Genomic DNA, 19,687 nt, shown 5'->3' with positions numbered 1-19,687 from the left:
AATGGGATCGCAAACCTCGGCGTTGCTCCCGCGCCTCGCTCAGCCAGTGAGCGGGAGCCGGTCTGTACGTGGGATCCGAACCCTTGGATAGGAGCGCTGCCGCGCTTCCCAAGCGGCGCACTATCCAGTGCGCCACCGGGCCGGCCCTGCCAAAAATATTTTGCAAAGTTTATTAGCTTCTTTCTCCAGTTGCTTGAAACCCCAACCCTGCTCTGTCTTTCTATGGTCATTGTCCAAGCTTTTCTTATGCTGCCACATGGGTTGGTAAGTAGAAAAAGAAGAACCAGAAGTAGCTGCTTGCCTCTACTCTTGCCTCCTATTCATGTAGAAGAGGACCTGAAATATAAACATCAGAAACATATCTAGAGAAGCCAGGGAGGAAAACTGTAGGATTCAGATTAAGGAATATATGCCTGTATGATCATCAAATCCAGAGGATAGGATATCCAGAACAATGGCTCCCCTGCCTTAATACATCAGACAGATAAAGGTCACATATGTGATACTCTCCAGGCTGCTGCTTAAGCTAAACTCAATATTCTTACCTAGTTGTAATTCCAACCCTTTCTCCCTTACTCTAGAAAGCAGAAGCAAGTCAGTGAACATGACATTAGTATAGGGATAACCTTGAATCTACTGTAATTTATAAGACAGTTAATCATTCAAACACTTAAATACCTCCTACTTTATAACTGATCTCCATGTGCCCCTTTTCCATAGTTAAACTTAGTTAAACCTATAACAACAATTACTGTTCACAGAACACGTGATGGGGATTGCATGACATAAAAGCACCGACTTGTAACTTGAAAACTTTCAAGGTCTGTAGTGGGTTTTGTTTAGTTGGATAGGAGGATGGGAACTAGAGGACAATTGTGTAAAAACAAAGAATGAGTGAGAGAGAAAGGACTACTACCAATCTGTTTATACCATAGAATGATGGATTTGTGCATTTGGAAAAAAGCAGGAGATAGAGGACAAAAATTATTTAGTAATCAAGAATTTCCTTTCCAATTGTTGGATGACTTTGCATTGGTTGTCATTTTTTGCCCATGCTGGGATAATGCTTTATGAATACTATTCCCTCGAGTTTTCTACAAAAGCAATATGTGTTTCTTATCAGATGATTCCCTAGAGCCTCATTCTGAAATAAACAGTTCATGGCTTATAGGGTTTTTTTCAGAGCAAGTTCTCTTTCAATGGATATACAACTCAAAAAAATGGAACTGAATGAAAACTGCTTCTACACTCTCGTACCCTAAACCACGGGATTTCTCATGTGTTCATTTTTGTCAGGTGAGTCCTGAGGCTCCCTTTCTCCCTTTCTCCTTTCTCCTTTCATACTGGTATGAAAGTAGCATACCAGTGTGCAAATTGTTTGGCTCCCAAATGCAAATGGCTGTTGATCTATAATATTTTGCAGTCTTTTCTCAACAGTGCATAATATAGTAACACAACACATAAATCACATAGCAAAGCCCTATGTGCCACAGATAAGTTTTTAGACTTTTTAACTACTTAGAAAATTGACTAGCCATGCATAATGTCTCCAAATATGGCCTTTAAATTCAATTTTTAAACTCTCTGCATTTGAAGATATCACCTTTGAAATGAAATAAGTGCCTGGTTTGTATGCATGCAAAATGCCTAAAAGAATAAAGCAAGAAGCATAGATTCCTAACATTTATTTTTATGAGAGGTATGTTCAGTATTTTTTTCTTCACTATCTTATTCACCCTTAAGTGCTATGATGTAAAAACTAATTAACAGAACTGGGATTCCAGTAACCAAGTATTATTAACCACTTTTCCAGACATTCAAAATGACTTAAAGGATTTAAAACTGCCTTTCATCATAGAAAATGGAGGAAATAGTACTCCTGGCTTAAGAATAATGAACTTTTGCCCCCACCTTCAGCCCAGACTTAAAACAAATAAGTAATACATCCAAAAAAGTAAATAGTGTTTGCACGTTGTGTTCCAGAGCCTTAGCTGAGAATTATGTCATGCAAATAGCCAAAACAAATGTCCAAGATAGAGGTCATTTGGTCATTACTTTAACCATCTAAACCCCACCCATTTGCTCCAGAGCAGAATGCACTGGGGGGAAACTTACACAGGCAGGATCAATAGCAAGAATGTGATCCTCCACTGCTTCACCACATTCTGGATAGCACCCGGAAATCTAGCATGGCTGGACATGAGACTCTAGGACAGGGTCTACTTAAGTTGTGAAGATTTTTAAGCTCCATGATTAGGGAAGCACAGATCCTCCCCTGTTGGGATTAGCAACCAGGATTCAATAGCAATATAATGTGCTAATACTTTGGCTCCAGTTCTCTCCTTCCCAGTTCATTCATAGCTTGCACAACAGGTCACCTTTTTGATGTAGCAAGCCAGCAGCAAGGTTAATTATAAAAGCACATATAACTGGCAAAACACCAACCTTATACCAGCATAATCTTATGCATAATCTTATGGTTAACCAGGTTTGATTTCCTTCAGCACTTGACCACAGCCTCTTTCTTTTGAAAATTAAAAGGACCGATTTTTTTTTTTTTTTGATGAGGCCAACCTGTGGTCTCAGTCTTGAATTCTGTCAATTCACCCTCATGACCACAAATAGTGGATTCTAAATGTCATTCTCAACTCTTTCAGACATCTTAACCCATTAGAGCTAGCAAGACAGTTGCTGAAATTGATGTAGGAGAACCAGAAGATGGTTAAGTGTGCCCAAAGCCTTGAGGCTACGCTGTATAAATTTAGCCAGATAAGTTTATCCTAACATATGTTTTATGGTAAATGCCTGTTTTTGTAGTGGGCTGTGTGTGTGTGTGCCGTGTGTGTGTGTGTGTGTGTGTGTGTGTGTGTGCTGGAGTCTGAGTAGATGAAATCAGTCATGCAGGCATGGAGTGTTTACATCACTGATCCCCATAAAAACCCTAAACACCAAGGCTTGGGTGAACTTCCCTGATTACCTTGAACACGTTGTCACACATTGCTTAGGGAATTAATTATGTCCCTGTGTGACTCTCCTGAGAGGAGATGCCTGGAAGTTTGCACCTGGTTTCTACTGGACATCATTCCATGCACTTGTTATCTTTGCTGATTTTATTCACACCCTATCACTGTGAAAATTGTAACTGTGAGAATAATAGCTTTTCTAAGTCCAGCAAGTCCTTCTAGTGAATCTTTGAGCCTGAGAGTGGCCTTAGGAACACTTAACACCTTATAAGGCAAGAGTTGTTTCACCTGCTCGCAGGCCACTGCCACATATTTGCACATCTATGACCTTGTGGCAATTGACTGCACTGATCTGCAGTCACAGCCGAGGTGAGAAAGGCCAGCATGGAATGTTCAACAAAGATGTTTAGATGTGAAACTGTTATATCACATGAGTGGGGTGCAAGATAATGGGTGCAGGTGGGTGGGTCAACAACAGCCAGTCAGCCAAAATCAGGACCTTCCAGGTTGGTGCTTGGTGTTTGCTCACCCCTTGCCATAGAGTCTCATTCAGATTTATAATCACCTGAGGGAGATGGGTGAAGGAAAAAAAAAGAAAGAAAGAAAAATGTATGAGAAGGTTTATATAAGTCCAGTCCCCACACACATTGTCACGCTCTAGGGAAGTTTCTATCATCCTCCAATTCCTGGGTTTTTAAGAGACAGATCAGAGGAGAAAAATTTCTGTAAGACAAGGCTGTCCTTAAGACAACATTAAGCAGAAAATCCAGTTGGCTTCCCAGTGAAAGTCAATGGCTATGGTAGTGCAGTTTATCTTTGATTCAGCAGTTATATGGTGCTCTCTCTCTCTCTCTCTCTCTCTCTCTCCCCCCTTCCTCCCTCCCTCCCTCTTTCTCTCTCTCTCTCTCTCTGTATATATATCTCTATCTCTCTATATATATATACATAGAGAGAGAGAAAGAGATAGATAAACATAGATATCTCCACACACTTTGGGGCTGCTTGGTGCATAAATCACGACAAGTTATCAGGGAAGCGATGTCAGCAAGATGAAGAGTACCAAGCCCTGGATTCTCTTTTACCTAAAAAACATATAAATTTGGTAAAGATTCATGAATAAATTCCCTTCATTAGAAATCCAGAAACTAACTGAAAGACTTCTTCACACCAGGTGAATGTAAAACCAGATTCACCAAAGCCAGTAGAGAGACTGTGGACATCATCTTTTTAGAATCCTGATCCTCAGCACAGAACCATATGATTGGGAAGAAATTCCTTAGCTCCCAGCTTCTCCTGAAGGGTTGGGATTGGTTTGTGCCTCCAACACCCCATCTTCTTTGAGGGAGCTCCCCAGAGGACTTCTGCTGTCTTGCCTATCTTGGAGCTCTGATGAGACCAGCATAGTCTCTCTGCCTAAGGGAAAATGGAGATGGTGGCTTGGGGTGGTAGATGCCATAGTTCCTTTCCCTTGCTCAGTGCAAAGTGGATGGACTAAAAGTCTCTATTGCAAGCTAGTTTCTGGGGGAGAAAATAGTTAATTTGTGCATACAGGACCCCAACTTCTTTAGGGCAACCAAAAAAGCTGGCATCTGTCATGCCAGTCTTGGAGCTCTGATGAGTCTGGCACAGTATAGCCACCTAGGGGAAATGTAGATGGCAGTTTGGACAGGTAGACACTATAGCTCCCCCTATCCATCCTCAGCTCAGCACAGAATGAGCAGACAAAAACTATAGTTGCCTGCTACTCCCTGGAGAGAGAAAGAGTTGGTAGAGGCCCACAATTCTCTGGCTGGGTTGATTAGTGGGGATCTTCATCTATAAGAGGCTAGTCTGTGATGACTGGCAGAGATACTTCCATTGTCTAATTGCAGATACCAACACGGAGAATAAAGAAAAATAAAAAATCAGGTGAAGATGTTCCAAACAAAGGAACAAGGTCAACATCCAGAAATTAAACCTAGTGATATAAAGTTTTATAATTTAACTAACAGAGAATTCAAAATTACTGTTATAAAGATGCTCACAGGGGTCAAGAGAACAATGCATGAACAAAGTGAGAATTTGAAGAGACAAAAAATATTAAACCATACCAAATAAAAATCATGAAACTTAACAACACAATAAATGAAGTAAAATATTCTCTACTTGGTTTTGATAGCAGGCTAGATAAAAAGCAATCAGTAAACAGAAAGACAGGTCATTAAAAATAACTAAAAGAGTCAAAAAGAAAAATAATGAAAAAAGCAAGAAAGATTAAGGGACTTGTAGGACCCCATAAAACATACACATTATGAAGTCCAAGAAGGAAAAGAGAGAAAGTACCAGAATGTTCATTCAAAGAAATAATGACTAAAACTTCTAAAATCTATTGAAGGAAACAGATATTCAGACCAAAAACCCAACCACCCTCAAGTAAGATGAACCCCACAAAAACCCACACCAAGACACATTATAATTAAACTGTCAACAGTCAAAGATAATTTTGAAAGCATCATGAGAAAAAGTGGCTTGTCACCTACAAGGGAATCTTTCTAAGACTGTAAACATATTTTTCAACAGAAACCTTGTAGGCCAGAAAGTAGTGGGATAACGTATACTGAAAGGAAAAGAAGAAATGCCAATCAAGAACACTATGCTCAGTAAAACTGTCCTTCAAAAATGGAGATATGAAGACTTTCTCAGAAAAACAAAAGTTGAGGGAATTTATCCCCGCTAGACCTGTCTCACAAGAAATGCTAAAAGAAATTCTTCAAGCTGAAATGAAAGGATGTTAAATAGCAACACAAAGGCATAAGAACATATGTATTAAGAATAATTATAACTAAAACACTGTTGAAAGGTACACAACATGAATAAATGTAAAATTGTAACAACAATAAAATAAAGTGTGTGAGCCTGGGGAGAAAGAAGTTAAAGTGTAGAGTTTTTATATGATATTGAAATTAAGTTGTTAACAGAGTAAAATAGCCTACTGTAAGATATTTTATGTAAGTGCCAACATAATCACAAAAAATATATATACTTATAAGAGATACACAAAGAAAAAGAAAAGGGAATCAAAGCATATAGGTATTTTTTAAAAATTAATAAAGCACAAAGAAAGACAGAGAGGGAAAAACAGACAAAAAAACTACAACACTAACAAAACTATTTTTAAAATGGCAATAGTAAATCCTTCTATTAATAGTTATTTTAAATTAAAATGAATTAAACCCCCCAATCAAAAGATATAGAATGGCTAAATGGATTTTAAAATATACATACACATACACACACTCACACAGATAAAACCCAGCTATGCTGGCTACAAAGAACTCAACGTTAGATTTAAGGGTACACATAGGCAGAAAATAAAGGGAAAAAAAAAGATATTCCATTCAAAAGGTAACCAATGAAAAGCATGGGTGCTATACTTGAACAAGACAAAATAGACTTTAAATCAAAACTGTCATAAGAGACACAGAAGAACATTATATAATGAGAAAGGGTCAATTCACCAGGATAATATAACAATTATAAGTATATATGTACTCAAAACTAGAGCACCTGAATATATGAAGCAAATATTGACAGATCTTAAGAAAGAAATAGACATCAGCCTCATAGGAAAGATGTCAATGCCTCATTTTCAATAGAAGATAGAACATCCAGATAGATGATTAAAAGGAAGCAGAGAACTTGATCAACACTGTGGTCAAAATAGGCCTAACAGATATACACAGAACATCCCACCCAACAGCAAATGAACGTACATTCTTCTCAAGTGCACATAGAACTTTCTCCAGGATAAACCACATGTTAGGTCACAAAACAAATCTTAGCAATTTAACAAGATCAAAGTCACAAAGTATCTCCTGACCCCAAAGGAGTGAAACTAGGAATCAACAACAGAAGGAAAACTCTTGAACTACCAATGAGTCAAAGAAGAAATAAAAAAGAAAACTAACAAACACATTGAGACAAATGAAAATATAAACACAACATACCAGAACTTAAGGGGTATAACAAAAGAAGCACTTAGAAGAGTATTATTGTAATAAACACCTGCATTAAAAAAGAAGGAAGATCTCAAATAAACAACCTAACTTTACATCTTAAGGAGGTAGAAAAAGAAGAGTAGAGCAAACCAAGCCAAAAGTTAGCAGAAGGAAGGAAATAACACCGATTAGAGCAGAAATAAATGAAATGGAAAATAGAAAAATAGAAAAAAAATCAACAAAACAGAGTTGATTTTTTGAAAAGATATACAAAATTGACAAACTCTTAGAAAATTTAAGAAAAAAGAGACTTGAATAATAAAATCAAAAATGAAAGAAGACACAAAACAACTAATGTTAAAGGAATAAAAAAGATAAGAGAGTACTATGAAAAATCATAGGCCAAGCAAACAGGATAACCTGGAATAAATGGATAAATTTCTATAAACATACAACCTGCCAAGATTAAATCATGAAAAAATAGAATGTCCGAACTGTTCCTTTGCGTTGCTTTGCCCCCCACGGATTTGTCACCCCACTTCCCCTGTGTGACAGAGAAGCAAAGGATTACTCAAAGCCAATCTCTACTGAGCAGTGAGAGGTCCCAAAGTGGTTAGTCTCCCACAGGAACCCTCAAGAGAGAGGGATCCCTTCCTTGAGAAATTAGCACCAAATTGGGGTTCTCTCCCTGCATGGGAAATTAACCCCAAATTGGGGTTCTCTTCCTGCATTTATTTTCCAGACCAGGAAGTTACAGGAGGAGAACATAGGTGGGGTTATAGCTTAACAGTATAGGCTGGTAACTTTCAGTGAAACAAGCCAGATGACATTCCAGTAAGGCAATTAAGTGGTCCTATCAACACAAGCTTGATCTTAGCAATCATTCCTTCTCCTTCTAGCAGTTTTCCAGTATCTACACATATCAATCAGTAACTAGTCTGTCCTTGAGCCAGCAACCTTGCTGTGCCACAAATCTTTATCTTACACCAGAGACGTATAGCCTGAGGAAAATTTCCAGTTCTTGCAAGGTCAATATTTAAAACTGCAAGGCTTTGGAAAAACAGGCCCTGTGAAGTACATATGCTTTATAGTATATTCCACATCTCCCTCGTTTTATTTATTTAAAAGAAAAAGCAAAACTATAGATCAGGTTGTCATAGTTAAGACAAAAGCATTTTGGCGAGAGGGAGGAAGATGGCGACGGTAAACTGCAAGGCTTTGGAAAACCAGGCCCTGTGAAGTACATATGCTTTATAGTATATTCCACCCTGAACAGGCTTATAACTTATATAAAGTTTGAATGAGTAATCAAGAGTCTCCTCCAAAAGAAAATCTCAGGACCAGATGGCTTACCTGTTAATCCTAAAGAACATTTAAAGAAGAGTTAAAACAATCCTTCTCAAATTCTTCCAGAAATTGAAGAGTAGGGAACACTTTCAAACTAAATTTATAAGGCCAGTATTACCCTGATACCAAGGCCAGACTCCACAAAATAAAACTATTGGCCAGCAACCCTAATGAACATAGATATAAAAATACTCAACAAAATGCTGGAAAACTGAATTCAGCAGCACATTAAAAAAATCATACACCACAACCAGTTGGGGTATATCCCTGAAAGGATGGTTCAACATGAAAAAATCAATTAATGTGATATACTACATCAACAGAATAAAGTATAAAAGTAACATGATCATCACAATACATGCAAAAAAAACGTTTAACAAAATTCTACATCTTTTCATGACAAAGACTTTCAACAAGTTAGGAGTAAAAAGAAATATATCTACATAATAAAAGATCTACATGAAAAGTCCACAGCTATCATCATACTCAATGGTGAAAAACTGAAAGCTTTTCCTCTAACACCAGAAACAGAGCAAGGATGCCCAATCTTCTCACTTCTGTTTAACATAGTACTAGAAATCCTAGCAAGAACAATCAGAGAAGAGAAAGAAATAAAAGGCATTCAAATCTGAAAGAGAGAAGTGAAATTGTCTCTGTTTGCAGATGACATGATGTTATATGTAGAAAACCCCAGAGACTCTACAAAAACACTGCTAGAACTAATAAACAAACTCAGTAAATTTGCAGGATGCAAAATCAACATATAAAAATTAGCTATATTTCTATACACCAACAAGCTAAAAAAGAATTTAGAAAAGTGATCTAACTTACAGTAACACCAAAAAGAAAAAAAACACTTAGGAATGTACTCAACTAAGGAAGTGAAAGACTTGTATACAGAAAACTACAAAACACTGATGAAAAAATTAAATAAAACACAAATGTACATACTATTCAAAGTGATCTATGGATTTAATGCAATTCTTATCAAAGTACCAATTGTTTTTATAGGAATAGAAAAAAGAATTCAACAATTTATATGACACCATAGAAGACCATAAGTAGACAAGATCCTAAGCAAGAGAACAAAGCTGAAAGTATCACATGTTCTGATTTTAAAATAAATTACAAAGCTACAGTAATCAAAACAGTATGGAACTGATGTAAAGACAGACATATAGACCAACAGAATAGAAAGCCCAGAAATAAATTCATGCATATACAGTCAACTGATCTTCAATAAGTGTGCCAAGAGTACCCAAATGGAGAAAAGATAGTCCCTTTGACAAATGGTGGTTGGGAAAAATGAATATCCTCATGTATGAGAATAAAATTGAATTTTATTTTATATCATACACAAAAATCAACTAAAAATTGATTAAAGACTTAAAAGTAAAACTGAAACTGTAAAACTCTTAGAAGAAAATATACAAGAAAATCTTCATGACCTTGGTCTTGGTGGTGTTTCCATGGATGTGATATCAAAAGCACAGGCAACAAAAGCAAAAATAGACAAATGGAATTACACCAATCTAAAAAGCTTCTGCACAGCAAAAGAAATAATCAAGAGTGAAAAGATAGTCTACAGAGTGGTAGGAAATATTTGAAAACCATATATCTGATAAACCATGTATCTCCAAAATATATAAGGAACTCCTACTACTCAGTAGCAATAAATTAATAACCCAATTTTAAAATGATCTAGGGAGTTGAATCTGTATATCTCCAAAGAAGACATACACAGTCTGTAAGTTCCATGAAAGAAATGTTCATTGTCATTAGCCATCAGGGAAATGCAAATAAAAACCACAATGTGAAATCACCTCATATCTGTCACCATGCCTATTAGGAAAAACACAAAAGAGAACTCATATTGAGAATGTGAAGATGTTAAAACCCTTGCACATTGTTGGTGGGAATGCAAAATGGTCAGGTGCTGACCATTTTGAAAAAGAATATGGAAATTCTCCCCCAAATTAAAAACAGAACTATTGTATAATCTAGCAATCCCATTTCTGGGTCTGTATTCAAAAAAATAAAATCAGAATCTTGAAGAGATATTAGTAACTCCTGTGTTCATTGCAGCAACATTTGCAATAGTCAAGATGTGGTAACAACCTAAATTCCCATCAATGGATAAACGGATAAAGAATTTGTGGTGGTGTAACATATAATGGAATCCTACTCAGCTTAAAAAAAGGAAATTCTGCAATGTGGGACAACTTGGATGAACCTTAAGGAGATTATGCTTAGTAAAATAAGCCAGTCACAGAAGAATAAAAGCTGTGTGATTTCACTTATATGAGATATCTAAAATTTATATATCTGATATCTATACGAGACATCTAAATTGTCAAAGAGTGAAATGATAGTTTCCAGAGGCTTGGGGAGGGGGATATGGGAAGTTACTAATCAACAGCACAAAGTTTTAGTTAAGAAAGATGAATAAGCTCTGGAGAGCTGCTGTACAACATTGTACCTACGTTCATCCATAAATGATTTAAAAATTTAAACCTTTAAAAATTTAAGAAGATAGATTTCATGTCAAGTGTTTTTAACACAATAAAATATATTTTTTAAAAGTTATCTGAGGGAATGATTCTGAATATCGCAATAGGAAAGTGCTATTTATTCCAATCCATTCAGTGGTTGAATTATTGTGTAAAGACATCTGCATTTGGACAGCAAAAGCTTTTGACTATCTTCCGAGAAACTGGGTGATTCTGAAGTCTGAGGAGATCAGTTGCCTAGGGACCCATTCAGGGACCATTTTATCACACTGACCACTTTGCTTTACTAAATTCATAAGAAGGGGGTGGTTTTCTTTTCTTTGTTCTGAATGGACCGTGTCCTCTAATATTCTCTCCATTTTATGTACTGACAGGTTGTAATCAGCCTTCAGTATTCTAAAAGTGGGGACTCCCATTCTTTCATGCTGTAGAGTTTTTAAGCTGAATTATTAGAAAAGCAATGACCACTATCTTGCTATAGTCAAGGACCACAACACAATCACAATGATGAGGCAGAAATTTTGCTCCAGTTCAGCTCTGAGGTGGTTAGGGGTTGGGGTCTAAACTTTACGGTTGTAGTTTTATAATGTGGCAGGTAGAAACAGACAAGTTTTCCCTTCCTTTTAGCAGGCAATGACATTGTATAGGGTTTTAAGAGTTTCATAAGACATTTTGTCTGTCTTCAAAATCTTCCAGATTGACAGAGTGAAAACTGGCAGCATTGATATAGTTTTAGCATCAGTGAAGAATACTCACTGTGGAGATGTATTGCTTACATCTCCACATTTATGTGCACTGTGACCATGCTGAAATGCAATGAAGTAATTATCAAATTTGAAACTGAGTGATTTTGTCATTCTCTGGATTTTCTTTAACAGCTCACCCTTAAAATGAAAGAATTTTTTAAAAATTAGCAGACATTATATTTTTATTTTAGTGGATATTTAATAAAATACTATCCCTAACTCCTAACAGTTTTGGACTTTGACTAATCACTTAATCTCCCCACATCCTGACTGCCTTATTTATGAGATAAGAAAAGTAGAAGAACCTACTCATCAGAATGCCAGAATGTGTATAGAGTGATGAGTGTTTTTATTTAACCAGTTTGTAATATGTAAATAAAAAGCAGCAAGACAGAACATTATCCTATATGTAAAAAGGCCTGAAATTTTTTTTTTCTCTCATAGATGTCAAGCACAGTCATTTAATATCTAAATCACACCTCCTTTCTGTCAGGAGTCTCTTGAAATTAGCATTTAAATTGTGTGTGTGTGTGTGTGTGTGTGTGTGTGTGCAAACCTCCTTCCACCACAATACTTCAGAAAAGCATACCTGAAATGCCTGTGCATTACTAGGACCATAGTAGAAACTTACTAGGTATTTGTTGAGTTGAGTAGCATCACAAATGCCAGCTAGGTAAACAGCACAACATGCTTCCTCACACTTAATTCCCACACATTATCAGGTACGAAACCTTCCAGTCTTCAGCCTCTCACTGCTTGAGCCAAAACATTACTCCTTTATTTTCAATGGGTGGCTGATGTCAGCAGGATCATAATCACAACCCTCTGAGCCAAGCATCAGGAGGTTAATAGAAGCTGTTGTTGGAGAGAAAAGCATCTTCTTGTTCTCTGTCTCCAAAATTTCCCAGCAAGCATAAGGACCTCCCACTAGATGAAGAGCTTAAAAGAAGGTCTCCATTTGCAAAACAATTACCTCATAACCATACTTTCTCCAGTGGTTTGATGAATGGACTGAAAGAAGAGAGCACTCCTAAGTATGTTTTTACTTGTTTCTCAGTTCTAAAAACACAATGTCCCTGTTGATATCAAAAACAAGAGAAAATAGTTCCATTTCCTGTGGCCATTAGCTTTTTCAGCTCTTATTTCAACTGATAAATAAACATTCTTCAGATAATGAACATTTTTCTTGGTTAGAGATACAGAAATGCCTACTGCTTATTCCATGGAATAATGAATGTGGTCATGAATTTTTTCCATTTAAACAATATTACCACCTTTTCTAGTTATACTTTACCAATTGATTCTTCTATTCTTAGGGAGCAACCTCACGTAGGTGCTCTAGAATAACTCTAGAATGTTTCGAGATGTGTCCATGTAACTCACTAGAGAGGCAGAATGATAGGTATTAGATTGGTTAATGTCTGTGAGAGTCAGAAAGATGAAGGCAGAGGACATCAAATAAGAGCAGAGGAGTCCTAAAAAGAAGAGGAATTCAAAGCTCATATTGCTGTCCTCACAATTCTCATGTCTTCTTTGGGTCTTTCTTATCTTTGTTAATCTAGTTACTCAATTTAAATCTTAGACTATTTCTCAATAGGTTATATGTCATTGAAAAAACAGTGAGTGGTGTTTTTCTTTGTAAACACAATAAGTGTAAGGTATGATAGTGGTAGCTGGAAGTTTGTGTTGAATAAAGAGAATTATCTAATCTCTTCAGGTTCTAAGACCGTCTCCATTTAATCTTAGGTGTCTTGTTCCAAAGAACTTTAATCTGCTACATACATCCCAATCAAGCTAAATCAGATGGCATGCTATTTTCCATCCTTGCTCTTCATAGAAAAGAAAATTGGTTTAGTTTAGACTTAGTGTTAATGTCTATATTTTGCTGCCCTCTGCTGGCATCATGAGAACCTGCTACTCTTGAAATGAAAAAATCAGTAGCTGGGTCTTGGATTCCAGCCATGAGGAGGAAATAAATTTACACACAGGGCCCCCACTGCCTGGCAGAAGGCAGGAGCATGCCTGGGGTCCTAGGCAGGAGCAATGAGCAGCTTCCACCACCTGGCAGAAGGCAAGAGCATACCCAGGATCCTAGGCAGGAGTTGTGGGCAGCCCCCAAGGACTGGAGCATGCCTGGGGTCCTAGGCAGGAGCAGTGAGCAGCTTCCACCACCTGGCAGAAGGCAAGAGCATACCCAGGCTCCTAGGCAGGAGTGGCTTCTAGGCAGCAACCCCAACTGGCAGAAAGCAGGAGCATACCAAAGCACCACTTAAGCATAGGTGGTCCGCCATGGCCACCACCACTGTCACTGCCACCACAGGGCAGCTCGCCTCCACAGTAGCAGCCACAGCCACTGTGCAGGCAACCCACTGCCCACTTAACTGCATTGACACAAGGAAAGTGACCAGAGAAAAGCAGAAAAAAAGAAAGAAATCTCTCTCTTCAAAGCCCACTCCAGAATAACAGAAGAAGCAACTGCTCTACCAGAAGCAGACATCAACTTAAAAATACTAGAAGTAAATTTTAAAAAAAGAAAGAAAGAAAGAAAATATGACACCACCAAAGGGATTCAATAATTCTCAAGTAACAGACCCTATAGAGCAGGAAACCCTTGAAATGACTGAAAAGAAGTTTCAACCAAGAATCTTAAGGAAATTCAATGAGATAAAAGAAGATTCAGACAACATAATGAAATGAGAAAAAAAAAAACCCAAGATATGAAGGAGGAAATTTACAAGATTAATACCTTAAAAAATAATGTATCAGAACTCTTGGAACTGAAGGATTCATTCAACAAAATAAAAAATCCAGCTGAGAGCTTATGCAGCCTGCTAGAACAAGCAGAGCAGACAATTTCTGATCTCAAAGATAGTACTTTTAATATAATCCAGGTGGACCAAAAAAGAAAAAAGGAAAAAGAATTTTAAAAAACGAAGAAAATCTAAGAGAGCTAGCAGACAACCTTAAGCACACAAACATTTGACTCCTGGGTATTCCAGAGGGGAGGAGAAAGGAAAAGGCACTGAAAACCTATTCAATGAAATAATAATGGAAAACATCACAGGTATAGGAAGAGACACAAACCTTCAGATTCAGGAGGCTCAAAGATCCCCAAACAGATTCAATCCAAAAAGTTCCTCTCTGAGGCATATATATTATAGTCAAAGTGGCAAAACTCAAAGACAAAGAGAAAATCCTAAAAACAGCAAGGGAAAGAGCCAAGTCACTTATAAGGAAGCCCCATCAGACTATCAACAGTCTTCTCACCAGACTCTACAGGCCAGAAGAAAATGGGATGTTATATTCAAAATACTGGAAGAAAAAACTGCCAGCCAAGAATACTATACCCAGCAAGGCTATCATTCAGAAATGAGGTAGAAACAGTGTATTTCCCAGACAAACAAAAACTGTGGTAGTTCACTACCACACAACCAGCCCTGCAAGAAAACTTCAACAGAGTTCTGCATCTGGAATCTGAAAAATGATAATCACTACCATGAATAAACAAGAAAAAACAAAACCCACTGGTAGAACAAAAATGAGAAAGACAAATAGACTGAATCTTACAACCTCAAAAAAACCAACAAACATCAAAACAAAGAATAAAAGAAAGGAACAAAAAGATATTTAAAACATTCAAATGAAAATCAATAAAATGCCAAGAGTAGAACAATACCTTTCAATAACAACCCTAAATATATATGGATTAAACTCCCCACTCAAAAGACACAGATTGATTGGATTGAAAAGCCAGACCCAAATATATGCTGTCTTCAAGAGATTCACTTCACAACCTGTAAAGACACACACAGACTAACAGTGAAGGAATGGAAAAAGATATAGCACACAAATGGAAACCAAAAAAGATTAAGGGTAGCCAATTTATCCCCAGATAAATTGACTTTAAAGCAAAAACCATAAAAAGAGACAAAGAAGGCAACTATATAATGATAAAGGTATCTATCCAGCAAGAAGACATAATAATCACAAATTTATATGCACCCAACACCACAGCACAGGGATATATAAAACAAAAAGTATTAGGCCTAAAGAAAGAGGTAGACCCCAATATGATAATAGTAAGGGACCAGAATATTGCTCTCTCAACACTGTACAGGTCATTTAGGCAACAAATCAACAAAGAAACACAGGATTTAAACTACATTTTAGACCAATAGGACCTGGAAGATATGTACAGAGCATTTCATCCAACAACTTCAGAACATACCATCTTCGCACTAGTGCATTCCAAAATTCTCCAGGATAGACCGAATGTTAGGTCACAAATCAAGTCTCAGCAAATTTTAAAAAATTGAAATCATTTCAAGTGCCTTTTCAGACCACAATGGATGAAAACTGGAAATTGATAACAAGTGAAATTCTGGAAACTATACAAATACATGGAAATTAAACAATGTGACCCTGAACAACTTATGGATCCAAGAAGAAATTAAGCAGTAAATCAAAAAAATTCTTGAAACTAATGAAAATAAAGACATATCATACCAAAACCTGTAGGATAATGCAAAAGTAGCACTAAGAGGGAAGTTTATTCAATAAACACCTCCAAAGAAGAGAAAGATTTCAAATAAACAACCTCAAAGAACTAGAAAAACAATAATAAACCAATCCCTAAAGTAGTAAACAGAAAGAAATAATTAGGATCACAGCAGAACTAAATAAAATAAAGACCCCCCAAATTATACAAAAGATCAATGAAACAAAAAGTTGTTTCTTTGAGAAGATAAACAAAATAGACATTAGCTAGGCTAACTAAAAAAAAGAAGAGATGAGATCCAAATAACAAAAATCAGAAATGAAAAAGATATACAAAGAATCATTAGAGACTATAAACAACTATATGCCAACAAAATTGAAAACCTGGAGGAAGTGGATAAATTCCTGAACACATAAAAACTACCAAGACTGAACCAAGAAAAAATAGAAAACCTGAACAGACCAATAACAAGCAATGAATTTGAAGTGGTAATCAGCAGTCTCCAAACAAAGAAAAGCCCAAGACCAGATGGTTTCACTACTGAATTCTTCCAAACCTTTAAAGAGGAATTAAAACCAATTACCCTCAAAGTATTACAAAAAATTGAAACAGAAGCCATTCTCTCAAACTCAATCTAAGAGTCCAGTATCACTCTGAGAACAAACCCAGACAAATAAACAACATAAAAAGAAAACTACAGGCCAATATCTCTGATGAGCAAAGATGCAAAAATCCCCAAGGAAATATTAGCAATCAGAATATGAGCACACATCAAAAAAATCATACAACACAATCAAGTGGGATTCATCTCAGGAATGCAAAGATGGATCAACATATGCAAGTTAATAAATGTGATAAACTACATCAACAAAATCAAAGACAAAATCAAATATAATTATCTCAGTAGAAGGAGAAAAAGCATTTGACAAAATTCAACATCCCTTCATGATAAAGACTCAGTAAATAATGCATAGAAGGAAAGTATCTCAACACAATAAAAGCCATATATGACAAACCGACCACCAGTATCATTCTGTGCACCCCCATCCCAGAGTGGACGAGATGCTGCACAAGGAGTCAAAAGAGATTATTTTTCAACTTCAAGATTTAATGTCTGCCCTGCTGGGTTTTAGACTTTCTTGGGGCCTGATACTCCTTTCTTCTGGCCTATTTCTCCATTTTGAAGTGGGAATGTGTAACCTGTTCTTGTTCCACCATTGTATTTTGGAAGTAAATAACTTGATTTGATTTCACAGGCTCACAGATGAGACTTTGGACTTTTGAGATGGTGATGGAACAAATTAAAACTTTTGGGATTGTTGGGATGGAATGGTTGTATTGTGCATTGTGAAAGGAAATGAGTGTTGGGAGGCCAGAGGCAGAATGCTATGGTTTGAAAGTTTGTTCTTTCTGAAAATCACCTTGATACTTAATCCCCAGAGTGACAGTATGAAGAAAGATGAGACCTTTAAGAGATGATTGGATCATGAGAGCAGAGCCCCTCATTAATCTATTTATGAATTAATTGGTTAAAGGATTAGTGGGTTATCATGGGAGTGGATCTGTTATGAAAGTAAATTTGTCTCTCTCTGGCATGCCCTCACCTTGTGGTGACCTGTGCTACCCTGGGACTCTGCAGAGAGTCCCCACCAGCAAGAAGACCCTCACAAGATGTGGTCCCTTGACCTTGGACTTCCCGGGCTCCAGAACTATAAGAAATAAATTCATTTTTTAAATAAATTACCCAATCTCGAGTATTCTGCTATAGCAACAGAAATCGGACTAAGACACTCACAACAAGAGACAAGTTAACAAAAGAAAAGCATAATCAATTTATTTAATTATCATTTTATATGACACCAAAATGAAGACCCAAAAACCTAGGGAAAATTGGACAGCCAGGTAGAACTGTGATTGGACAAAAAGGTTATGGCTGAATGGGAATAGACTGAGTAGGGAAACCCAGCAAGGCCTGCCCGTCCAAATTCTTCCTGGCCTCTCCGTGCAGCATTCCTTCCTCCCGGTTATGGGGCAGGATCCTTTCTGAAATGGGGGTCTATGACCTACTACCAAACAAGGTAGGTCAGAAAAATTCTTTGTTTTTAGGTTTTATAGATGATTTTGACAGAAAAGGGGTTCTGGTTTCTATGACCTGCCTTGGGGAAGAGGGTTTTTGGTTTCTATGGTTTACCTGAGGGAAGAATATGGGGCTAGAGATAGGAGGGCATAGGTCAGAGAAAAAGGCCTTCACTCTGGGGTATCATTAACTGAGTCCCAACAGTAGGAACTGATATTAAATGCACAGAAGCAGCTGTTTGTGCTGCTGTTTGTGTTTCTGTGTATCACCTCAAAAATGTTTGGAAGCAGAAATGCGGTTCAAGATCACTTACCCTGGGAGAGACTAAAATGGGAAGAAAACATCATTACTAACATTTACCCATTAATGTAATTGCCATTTATTGAGCAGATCCTAAATATCAAATAAAGGAAATGATTCAGCTTTGTGATTTTATTTCCTTCTCACGACAACACTAATAAGAAGTTATCAGCTCCATTATACAGACGAGAAATATGTACCTCAGGAAATTTAGGCTTCTTGCCCTAGATCACACCATAAGAGTAAGAGCAGAGGAAGATTTCCAAGCGAAGCTGGCTCTGAGGTTGATGTTTTTCTCGATTAAGCAAACAATGATTCTATATCTTTAAAATATTTCATTTTGATCAATACAGACTATCAAATATGAGAACAAGTTGAATCATTAATCCTTTGAAAGACTGAAAGACTCCTTTTTTCTCTTGTCCATGATGTGTGTGTGTGTGTGTGTGTGTGTATGTGGGTGGGTGTGTGTGTGTGTAAATCATGAGATTTGGTGATTAATTTTAATTATATTACTCTTGTGCACTTTACAAATAGCTCTAAGAAACTGAAAGGCCTTTTGTTACTTTGGGAACAAAAAGCTGTCTAAGCAACAACCCAGAGCCGACCGGCAGTTCAGCTGAGTCACTCAATTTGAAGTATCCTTGAGCCTTAGAGCCCACGTGTTTGAGATCATTAGTTCTATGTGAAAAGAAATCAGTCTTGAAGAGACTTCAAAACCCTAAAATATAAATCCTCTTGCTAAAAAGGACACTATTTAGGATTCGTTTGAAAATATATTCTGAAAGAAAAATTTAGAACAAAGTTCACCATATCACATACACATAGAAATTAAGTTCTTGCATTTTTCTTCTGGATAAGCAAGCATATAAAGTATAATGAGAAGCATCATCTGAAGCCCAGATCTTTAAAATCCTGTGTTCTCTGAGGTTACGGTTTTCTCTTGGAGGAAACAGAATATCATTTTTCCTAGTTGAAATTTGTCAAGAAAAAAAATTTATAAATAGTTTACCTGGTGGGACCTGAACTTCTGCTGATAATTTTTTTAAGACTGCAAATATGATTAAAGGCAAAGTGCCTTTCCATTACAACTTGTCTTGGAAAGCGTCTTCTAAGTGCATGCCACGTGTTCTCTTTGCCCTGGTAAACTCTATGAAGAATTGGTCTGCATCGTAGCTGATCGGGATGCTTTGCTTCGCCTCTCTTTTGTCAGCATACAAAAGCTTATGTCAGGAAAGCTTTTAGATGTAATCAATCCTGGAGAATAAA

The sequence above is a fragment of the Galeopterus variegatus genome, unplaced genomic scaffold (genome assembly GCF_000696425.1).
Source record: "Galeopterus variegatus unplaced genomic scaffold, G_variegatus-3.0.2 Scaffold2540, whole genome shotgun sequence".
Lineage (NCBI taxonomy): Eukaryota > Metazoa > Chordata > Mammalia > Dermoptera > Cynocephalidae > Galeopterus > Galeopterus variegatus.
This window is presented reverse-complemented; position numbering follows the sequence as displayed.